The sequence below is a fragment of the Macaca nemestrina genome, chromosome 7 (assembly GCF_043159975.1).
Source record: "Macaca nemestrina isolate mMacNem1 chromosome 7, mMacNem.hap1, whole genome shotgun sequence".
Classification (NCBI taxonomy): domain Eukaryota; kingdom Metazoa; phylum Chordata; class Mammalia; order Primates; family Cercopithecidae; genus Macaca; species Macaca nemestrina.
Genome location: NC_092131.1, coordinates 175,791,854 through 175,802,505, shown reverse-complemented (window position 1 = coordinate 175,802,505; position 10,652 = coordinate 175,791,854). Strand labels below are relative to the sequence as shown.

Here is a 10,652-nt window from a genome sequence, read left to right as displayed (position 1 = left end):
TGTTAGAGCAAGAATAAGGGTATCTTCCTTCCCCACTGGACACATTTATTTAACACGAGTGGAGAAAGCTGGACTTGCCAAAAATGATTTCTATAACCCTATTATCATTAAAAAGGAAATACATCCATCAAAACAATTGTTGCGCTCCAGCCTGCACAAGAGTGTGAGACTCCCTTTCTTTTACAGAATAGAAAATAGTTGCACATCAACTGTGTACCAGGCTCCATGCTTTTCCATGGACAGGGCAGAAAAACAGCTCAGACGTGACTCTTGCCCAAGGAACTTGCATTCAATTTAAGGTTTTTGAAAACATACATTTAAGAAATTTAAAAACTGGCAAATGAAAAATCTTACAACTACTGGATCTTCTTCTGTCTTTCTGTGTATTTCTGTGTATTGCACATGTGATGTTTACATATGAAAGAGCTCTGATTAACTGGCTTAAAGATGATGAAAACCACAAGGCCTTAAACAGTTATCAAATAACTAATAAAGACAAGAAGCACTGACAGATTCCAGCAAAAGAGAGCTGAAGAGGAAAGCACGCATGTGCATACAGAGAACACACGAGGTCTTTCCCAGCAGCTTGGCCAAATTGGCTGTGTGCACTTAAGCAAGTCCCTTCAGCTTTCTGGGGATGATGCTGTCACAGAGGTCTGGGCAGACAGAATACGGGTGAAATGCAGGTAATTTCCTCAGTCAGAACCAAACACCACTGGAGAAGTGATCAGCCAGATCTGTCACTGGAGGAGCCACGGGTCCCTCCTGATCCCTGTTCATTAGCTGAGTGGAGGTGGCCGGACCGAGGCTCTCCACAGAGCATTTGCAGGTGACAGTGGATACTGGCAGTTAACCCGCAGCAAGTACCACCTTCATTTCAGGCGTGATACCAGGAACTCACCCTCACAAGGACTCAGTGCCCTCACAGTGATTCTTATTATTACAGAGGGAAATTCAAATTCAAAGGTTCCGTAGTTTTTCCAAAAATTAGCTAGTTAGCTTTTATTTATTTATTTATTTTTATTTTTATTTTTGAGACGGAGTCTCGCTGTGTCGCCAGGCTGGAGTGCAGTGGCGCAATCTCGGCTCACTGCAAGCTCCGCCTCCCAGGTTCAAGCGATTCTCCTGCCCGGCCCTAGTGAGCTTTTAGAAATAGCATTTAGGGCCGGGCGCGGTGGCTCACGCCTGTAATCCCAGCACTTTGGGAGGCCGAGGCGGGTGGATCACGAGGTCAGAAGATCGAGACCCTCCTGGCTAGCCCGGTGAACCCCGTCTCTACTGAAGAAAAATACAAAAAATTAGCCGGGCACGGTGGCGGGCGCCTGGGAGACACAGCGAGACTCCGTCTCAAAAAAAAAAAAAAAAAAAAAAAAAAAAGAAATAGCATTTATGCCAGGGACACCCGACTTCAAAAGAGGGAGGAAACTTATACACATGAATACACACACACACACACACATAAATAAAATATTATTCTATTTTAACTCTCAGGTTGCTCAAGTTAATAAACCATTGATTACCAGTAATATTATGGCACCCAAATTACAACTAATAGAAAGACACTGGAATTTGAAAACTTTTGGTTCAGAATGTTTGTCATGGAACTTTCCATTCCTTGACGGAAAAAATGCTGTCTAGGTTTTCATTCATTTCATCATATTCCAATGTTATTTTTATCATGGGACCAATGCAGGAGGATCTGCTAAAAGGATTTCACGAAATCTCTCAGTTGGATGATTTGGGGCAAGTGATTTTTACCTACTGGATATTTTTGAGGTTCTAGCCTTGAAAATCCCCAGTTATCTTTCAGATCTATACATTTCTTAAATTTAAATTCTAAATTATTAAAGTACATTAATCTCCAATAAATTATAGAAATGTATATTAGTTCCTATTTTTTAAAATTATTTGGATTAATATTACCAAACTGAAGTGAAATATCCTGATACACTACTCAGTAAAATGAAGCACACTATTCAAGCCTTCTTATTATACTTCAGTTTCTACCATACTTTACCTCAGTGTCTCCCCACCCCAGCCCTGCCATCATTGCTAAGACATGTAATCATCTACTAGAACACTTGTTTCATTTTTGTGGTGCTTGCCCTTTTTTCAGGACCCTGTTGTGTCACTTAGGATAGTGATAACAAACAAGCCCCAAATTTAAATGATGAATGCAATAAAACTTTATTTCTGGCTATAAGAACTCAGTGTGTTCATTGGTGGTTGGAAGTGGTTTCCACGCAGTGACTCAGGGACCCACTCTTTTTCCATCTGTGGCGCTGGCTCCTCCTCCAGCCTCAGAATCCTCTGCATTCAGGTAGCGGACTAGCAGAGTGGGAAACACTTGCCAGTTGTCTAAGCACCTGGGCCTGGAATTAAGACTCACCCCTTACCCATCCATGGCTCCACTGAGAGAGAAACATCTGGGAAAGACCGCCTGTGCCTGGGCGGCCGATTCCCAGCAAAACTGCACAGCACAGCAGGAGAAAGCCAGCCACTCTGTTCATTTGTCAGAAAGGTGAATGGCCTTGTCCTGGTGTAGGAGCAGCAGACCGGGATTTAGAGGCCTCAGGGTTCCCAAGTCCCCACTGCTTGCTACTGCCCAGAGTTGGCCCCCAGACTGACTCCTTTAAGACATGGCCATCACAGGGCTCCTGGCCTTGGGCAACGCTGAACTGAAATTTCTAGATTGAAGGTGCACCTTCCTATTTTGATAGATAATTGTCAGGTTGCTCCTGCCCCAAAGGGGCTGTACCTATTGTCATTGTCTGAGATTGTGGCCTCACTTCCTCCCTAATGCTGGATATTTCAGCACTGCTTTAAATTGTGTTGCTATGGTACCAGCAAGGTTGAGCTGGCTCCAGCCCCCATTTGCTGACCAATCAGAACCCCTCTCCTCTAAGTCCTCTATTCACAGCCTCAGCCCCTTCTGTGGGTTTTTCTTGAATGCTTAGATTCAGCGGTAAGGATAGTCACTTTTTCCTATCAAAAATATTTCAAATATTTTCTCCCAGCCTAGGGCTGGCTGTTGCATTGTTTATAGTGATTTCTTCCCACAAATGTTTGAAATACTTAAAAACTATTTTATTTTATCACATAGACCTTTGAAATTCTTAGAGCTGAAATTAAGATTCTCGTAACCCCTCCATCCTTCTATGCTTTTTGCTTAGGACGGTTCTGACGGCTGCAGTGTGGTAGTGCTACTGTGCCTTAAGCTGTGTCTAACACAGGTATTTTCAAAGCAGTATTACTTCGTGTTCAGTGTATGCACAGCAGTTCCAGAACCGTACTAGTTTTGCAAAAATTTTTTAAATGGAATTGCTTGATCATAGGCACGTTTAGGAAATCCTGACAATCTCCCTCCCTGATCAAGCTTTACAAGTTTCTAGAAAATTCCTTTTCTCCACATGCTTGCCAGTACCTGACATTTCCACGCTTTTGCTTGTTGGCCAAATGCTGGCTGTGTATCAGTGAGGCTGAGATCTTTCTCAAATGCCTCTTAGCCATGGGCTTCCTCTCCATGAAGGGGCTGAACATTAAGTTCTCACTTTTATGTTGCAGTGATTGTCTTATTATCATTCATGTGTAGTTTCTGATCTATATAATACCAGTCTCTCTTTTTTTTCTTCTATGGGTTTTACATGTTTATCTGCCATTCAGCAGTTTAGTTTTTTACTTTTTTTTTTTTTTTTTTTTGGCCATGGAAGTGTTGTTACCGTAGTGCAATAAGTGGGTTCTTCCCTTACGATTTTAGGTGTTTTGTTTTAATAATGTTTTAATAATGTAAGGCCATCCCTAAACAAGATTAAAAAAAAAAAACTTTCAAGTTCAGGGATACATGTGCAGGACGCGTAGTTTTGTTACATAGGTAAACTTGTGTCATGGGGGGTGGTTGTACGGATTATTTCATCTCCCAGGTACTAAGCCTATCACCTGTTAGTTATTTTTCCTGATCCTGTCCTTCCTCCACCCTCCACCCTCCCATAGATCCCATGTGTGTCGTTCCCCTCTGTGTCCATGTGTTCTCAATATTTAACTCCCACTTGTGAGTGAGAACATGCGGTGTTTGGTTTTCTGTTCCCTGCATCAGTTTGCTGAGGATAAAGAACTCCAGCTCCAACCACGTCCCTGCAAAGGGCAGGCTCTCTGAACAAGATCTTAAAGCCAGCCGTTTCGGAAGGCCTTTGGCTCCAAAACATGTCCTATGAGTTTCATCCATTCGGGCTTGGTTCACGAAACTAGAATTCATCTAAATGCAACATTTCAGTTAAAACGGCCTGACTGGCAGAATGGGGTCTAATGGCAGGTGGGGCTCGGCGCCCGGACCAGGCCTGCGGGGCTCCGTTCTGCAGCCCTTCAAACCGTGCTCTTTCCAAATCGCACGGAGGTGCTTTCTGGAAACTGAGGCCGGGCTGCGGGCTCCTACGGGCCGGGGCTGAGGAGGTCTGGGGTGGCCTCCGCGAGCCGGGGTGCGACGGGTTAGCGGCCTCCGCGCAGAAGAACCGGCGGTACCGGGAGCCGCAGCGCCAAACCCCTCCTCCGCCTTTGGAGGAGCACGGCGCCGTCAGCAACGGGGCAGCGCAGAAAGCCCGCGCAGGCGCAGACAGGGCTTTGTTGTCAGAGGCGGGGCGGAGCACAGAAGGCAAGGGCAGGCGGAAATGATTCAATTACTTTAGAATCCAGTGTTCTCTCGTCATCTCCCACATGGTCTAGCGGTTAGGATTCCTGGTTTTCACCCAGGCGGCCCGGGTTCGACTCCCGGTGTGGGAATGCGGAATTTTTTTTTTTTTTTTCCTTTGGAACGTAGTGAAACTCGTAAATTTATAAGCCTTAGCAAGAAGCTTAAAAACACGACTGTGAAAAGCGACATAATCCTCAAGGGTGTGTGGAGACCTGAAAACTCTCCTCGTAGTTCGCAAACGCCCCCCAAAACGGGCTATGTAATCAGCATTGCTGTGCTTGCATACCAAATTTTCACAACAAATAATGATAATATTTAGGTGTCAAATCTTACAAAGGAATTCTTACGTTCTAGGCAATTCACTGTTCTCTATGCCCTCAGTGAGTGTTTCCAGCCTGCAGATAGCAAGATGGTGAACAGGATGGAGGGACAAGAAGGAGCATGGAAGATCCCAGCCACAGGAGCCTCCCTCTGAAGTTTGAGGACTGAGAAGGGAGGGGAGGCGCTTCCTGAAGCAGAAGTCAATGGGGCTGGGATATAAAGAAGTGAGAGGTCTGCAAGTAGAAATATAGCTTCAGTAGAGGTTTGCACAGGGACGTAGAGGGTAAGGACAGACACCAGATCCCATTCACCAAGTCAGCTTTCACAGAAGTTGGGGAAACTGAGGCACGGGATCAGCCTCTGGATAGAATCACACATGTGGCTAAGTTGAGGTCAACACTCGTAGCAAATACACATTTTCAGAGGTGGAAAGTTCTTGAAACTTTCTTGGCTTCTAAGCCATTTCCCGAATGGGATTCAAATATTGCTTTCCGTGCTTAGGCCTGCATTCTCTTAACCATAATATAAGCCTGAGTAGTGGAGAGCTGACCGCTTCCAGAACAGGCAGGGTCATCTCCTTGGAAAGTTCTACTGTTTGAAACAATCTTTGTGCCACTCACTTGGACTAACCAAATTGTGACTACTTCCAATGCTGATGCTTCAGCCTAATTCGGACAATCAAAATCAAAATCAACATCAGTCTAGAAAGCACGAACATGGACCAGTGAGAGCCTGAACCATTCATGAACCAACAGCATGAGTTGCAGACAGGAATATGATATTATGTGGGGGGGGGGGGGGGGAATTGTACTATTCATGCAGAGATAGTCACTTCCATTCCTTGACCGAATTTTGATTCTATGCTCTCAGTTTGTACTGCAGGCAATATAAGATTTGGCCCAAAAGATCATTTGAATCTTTGCAATTTTTGCATTAGACTTTTCCATTATGTGACATATGACAATTGTTTTAAGATTGAGTTCTGAAAAGCTTCTCCTGTAAATATCTCACACTGGTTGCCATCTGAGACATATTTACAGGGGATGATGTACAGAACTCAATCTTAAAAGACTGTGTAGTGGGAGTGGGAACTCCCCATTCCTGCTTCCATTAGGCAACTCCAGGGTACCATTGGCTTGGCCAGAACTACCTTGTCAGCCTCATCCAGAGTTGGCTTCAGGGACAGCTATAGATGGGACTTTTTATCTTTTGAAAAAGTACATGAAAATATTTCACGTGTTTCATATAACTCCAGCAGACTACCCTGAGCATTGTATTGTACAGAAATGAAACTCAGGTGGAAGGCTGGGAGTGGATGCCAAGTAGCCAAAAGGTTGGACTGCTCTGGTCATTTTCTTGTTTGCTTGTGTCCTCTTTTGTGTCTTTTATAGTCTTCTCCTTTTTGAGGGGCCTGGATCTCTGCAAACCCCGTTTCCCAGACTCCCTTTCCAGTAGACATCGGGTTAGCACCTGCCCCGGGGAGGTTCTGTTGGAGGATTGGAATATATCAGGAACGCAGAGTCCCCGATGGCTGCCTGCAACTGTGGAATCCAGTGGCACTGGACATTCTGACAGGGGTTGTCATCAGCTGAGAACCACTAGCAGTGGCAGCAGTGGGCAGCTGTGGGCTCCAGGAGCCTGGAAGCTTCAGCAGAGCATAAGTGGATTTGACAGTGGTGTGGACCCAGTGGCAATGGCAGTGCCCAGCAGTGGTCTTGCAGGGCAAGCTCCTACCTGCAGGTAATACCATCCTCCCTTTTTGTTCTTTCAGCCCTAAGTGAATGGGGCACGTGCAGTTACTAATATCTGAACAATCTACTTGTTAGCCCCTTTTGCGCCTCTAGCTCCTCAAACAATAATTAGCAACCAATTTCCTCTGTTAGATTTACCTGTTTGAAGTATCTGTTTTCCTGGCTTCAGACCAACCTATACAAGTGTCATTTTTGTGTAATTGTCATCTACCATTATGCACTCAGCCTTACTGACTTTTGGGAGAGGGAGGGTGTGCACAACTTACTCTATGTGTCAGAGAAGTTTCTCAGGGAAATGGTATTTCAGCTGAGACCTGAAGGATGAGTTAGCAAGGTGAGGGGGATTGTAAATGTGCATCAGTCAAGTTATTCTCAAGATCTGTTTGTCTTTTGCACAGGTCAAGTGGACAAGTGAATAACTGGGCAGATGATAGGAAAACTTCTGTTCTTTCAAGTCTTTGTTGGTGGCACGAATCTCTCTGATTCCCCGTGGGATGCAGGATCACTTTGGGTTTACCATTTTGGTAAGAACGGGGAAGTTCTGGGAACACCATTTGTCTTTTCTCACCATAGTAGTCCTCATTCCAAGATTCCAAGAGCACTACAATAATGTCAATTGCCAAATACGTATATTTGAATTGTACATAATGGAATTAGGTTGGTCTGCAACCCACAGGAACCATGCTGAGATAGGTTTAGGCCAAAATATCATTTACTTACTGAGCTCCAAGGAACCTCAAAAAAGTATTGGAAGAGCAGGAGGAATAAATAACAATAAAAATTCTGAGCTTCCTACTTGCAGCAAGGGATTGAAGCAGTGCCACATCAAAATCAGTGTAAATTAACAGAACAAATGACCACAGGTCCTCTGGAGAATGGGCAAGGGGGACCTTTACAACATATTCCTGTTGCAGTGTAGAAGGGCCATTCTTCAAGTAGGCCGAGTCTCCCTTTCCTCCAGTGGAACTTTGGACTGTGAGCTGACTCAGTTCTTGGTACTGGATGACACAAAACATCTCAATTCCAGTAAATCGAGTCATGTTTCTGGCCACCAGATCTAGAGTTTTAAAACTGCATAGACCACTCGAGCATACCCGCTCAGATCTATAATCCCAGCACTTTGGAAAGCTGAGGTGGGAGGGTTCCTTGAGGCCAGGGATTCAGGGCTGCAGTGAGCTATGATCGGGCCACGGCACTCCAGCCTGGGCGACCGAGCAAGATCCTGTCTCTTAAAAAATAAGAAATCAAATCAAATTGCGTATTTCAAACAATCATTCGGCATTCCACCCATTTATTTCATTCTTAGGACATCACTGCCAAAGATCCCTGCTGTGCCCATTTTTTCCTGGTGGTTTTGCTGTATCTAATACTTAGACCCTGCCACTGTGAGATTCCATGATTCCCAGTGAATCAGGAAGCACTGTGGATTTTCTCACCAAGCTGGCTCATGGAAGGTTGCTACAAAAGAGTTTTCAAGCATCTGGTTCTCTCCTCACCCATGCATTTCTCAATACTTAAATGAAGAAAGTCTGGTCCCATCTGGGAAACGCAGTGAATGGGCAGGTTTGTGGGTCATACTTGATAAATCCCACTCCAGTGTAACTATTTGCCTAAGTCTTTAAGAGTGTTAGTCCACCTCACACCACGGGTGTACAACACTGCAACCTCAATGAAAGTGGCCACATTAAGTCCAGGTTTCAGTCAACTAACGAGGCAAGCTGGGAGGTAGAGTTACTCCCCAACCCTCAAACTAACATGTGGAATCTGTTTTGATAAATTTGACCTAATTCAATGTTATCTTTTTTCCTTGTTCTAGCAATCTTAGGATCCATTTCCTTACATCTTTTTTAACTTCTTTCTAATATAAGAACAGAGGTTGCAGTGAGCCGAGATCACACCATGGCACTCCAGCTTGGGCAACAGAGTGAGACTCCCTCTCAAAAATTAATTAATTAATTAATATTTGCCACTACATATGTGAAATACCAATATGTGAAATTGGCATGCTGTTACCACTCTTTCAATGCTATCTCATGCTGGGTTAGACTTTATACTTGATCTCCTAATTTCAGGTCCGGAAACCTTGACAGATGGTGAGGATAGATCTGGTAGATAATTGACATCCTTTTCAACCGCTATGGGGAGGCACTTATTGAGTCCCTCGGTGTGCCGAGTGTGATCTGTGAATCAGCAGCCATGGTGTCACCTACGAGCCTGCTAGAAGTGCAGAATCTCAGGCCACTCTCAAGGCCTAGCGAGTCAAAATGTTGATTTTGACAAGATCCTCAGGTGATTCTTATGCACATCAAGGTCTGAAAAGCCCTGATCAAGGCTTCAAGTGAGAGAAGAGGCTCTTTCTCAGACAGAGGAAGGGGAGGCCGCTTCTACTGGCAAAAAGCTCAAGGAAATTTGGGGCTTCATAATTCTCAGCTTCTTCTGAACCAACTGAAATATCCCCATTCCATTTCATGGAGGTCCCATTCTTTCTAAATTAGTGCCCTGACTTTCACTTAAGTGATATGGAAAGGCTGTGACTCTAACTTATATTGAATTCTGTGACTTGCAGAATCAAATTATGGGCCTGATTTTCAACTGTATCTCTTATTTCTTGCAGCTAACAAAGGACAATGGATTGTCTGAGGATCATCTGAGAGCCATCACAAGATCTCTAGTCCTCTGATCATACATTGAGCTGAGAATTTAAGCATTTCTGTAAACTCTTGAGTGCAGTCAGAAATAGCCAGCCCCCCATCACAATGGTTTATTGTAGCCGTCTCTTAGTTCCAGTACGTTAACTTTCAGAGACCTTTATCCTACATAATGCCAAATTATAATTTAAATAAATATTTGGCCGGATGCAGTGGCTCATGCCTATAATCCCAGCACTTTGGGAGGCTGAAGTGGGGGGATCACCTGAGGTCAACAGTTCAAGACTAGCCTGGCCAACATGGCAAAACCCTGTCTGTACTGAAAATAAAAAAATTAGCCGGGCATGGTGGCGGGTGCCTACAATTCCAGCTTCTCGGGAGGCTGAGGCAGGAGACTCACTTGAACCTGGGAGGCGGAGGTTGCAGTGAGCCGAGATCACACCACGGCACTCCAGCTTGGGCAGCAGAGTGAGACTCCCTCTCAAAAATTAATTAATTAATTAATTAATATTTGCCGCTACAGGCCGGGCGCGGTGGCTCAAGCCTGTAATCCCAGCACTTTGGGAGGCCGAGGTGGGCGGATCACAAGGTCAGGAGATCGAGACCACAGTGAAACCCCATCTCTACTAAAAATACAAAAAATTAGCCGGGCGCGGTGGCGGGCGCCTGTAGTCCCAGCTACTCAGGAGGCTGAGGCAGGAGAATGGCGTGAACCCAGGAGGCGGAGCTTGCAGTGAGCCGAGATCGCGCCACTGCACTCCAGCCTGGGCAACAGCGTGAGACTCCGTCTCAAAAAAAAAAAAAAAAAAATATTTGCCGCTACATATGTGAAATACCAGTATCTCATTTTCCACAGATAATGAGGTTGTTACTGTATTTATGCCCAAGGAAAGATAAACAATCTCAACTTTTTCATCACTGGGTGTCTGTTCCCTGAGAGCAGTGTTGCTTACAAGAGCTGTATCCAAGGATGTCTCACTAGAAAAGCAGAATGCACTTTATTTATTTATTTATTTATTTATTTATTTATTTATTTATTATAGGTGGGACAGAGTCTCACTCTGTCACCCAGGCTAGAGTGCAGTGGCGCGATCTCAGCTCACTGCAGCCTCCGCCTCCTAGGTTCAAGCTATTCTCCTGCATCAGCCTCCCGAATAGCTGGGACTACGGGCACTTGCCACCACACCTGGCTAATTTTTGTATTTTCAGTAGAGACGGGGTTTCACCATGTTGACCAGTCTGGTCTTG

General features: G+C 44.8%; 1 non-coding gene across 1 annotated transcript; it reads left to right on the top strand.

Annotated features, from left to right (window-relative positions):
- Positions 1-4,701: 4,701 nt before the first annotated feature.
- On the top strand, positions 4,702-4,773 carry TRNAE-UUC (transfer RNA glutamic acid (anticodon UUC)). Its single transcript has one exon. It is a non-coding gene; the product is annotated as a tRNA-Glu (tRNA).
- The last annotated feature ends 5,879 nt before the right edge of the window (positions 4,774-10,652 follow it).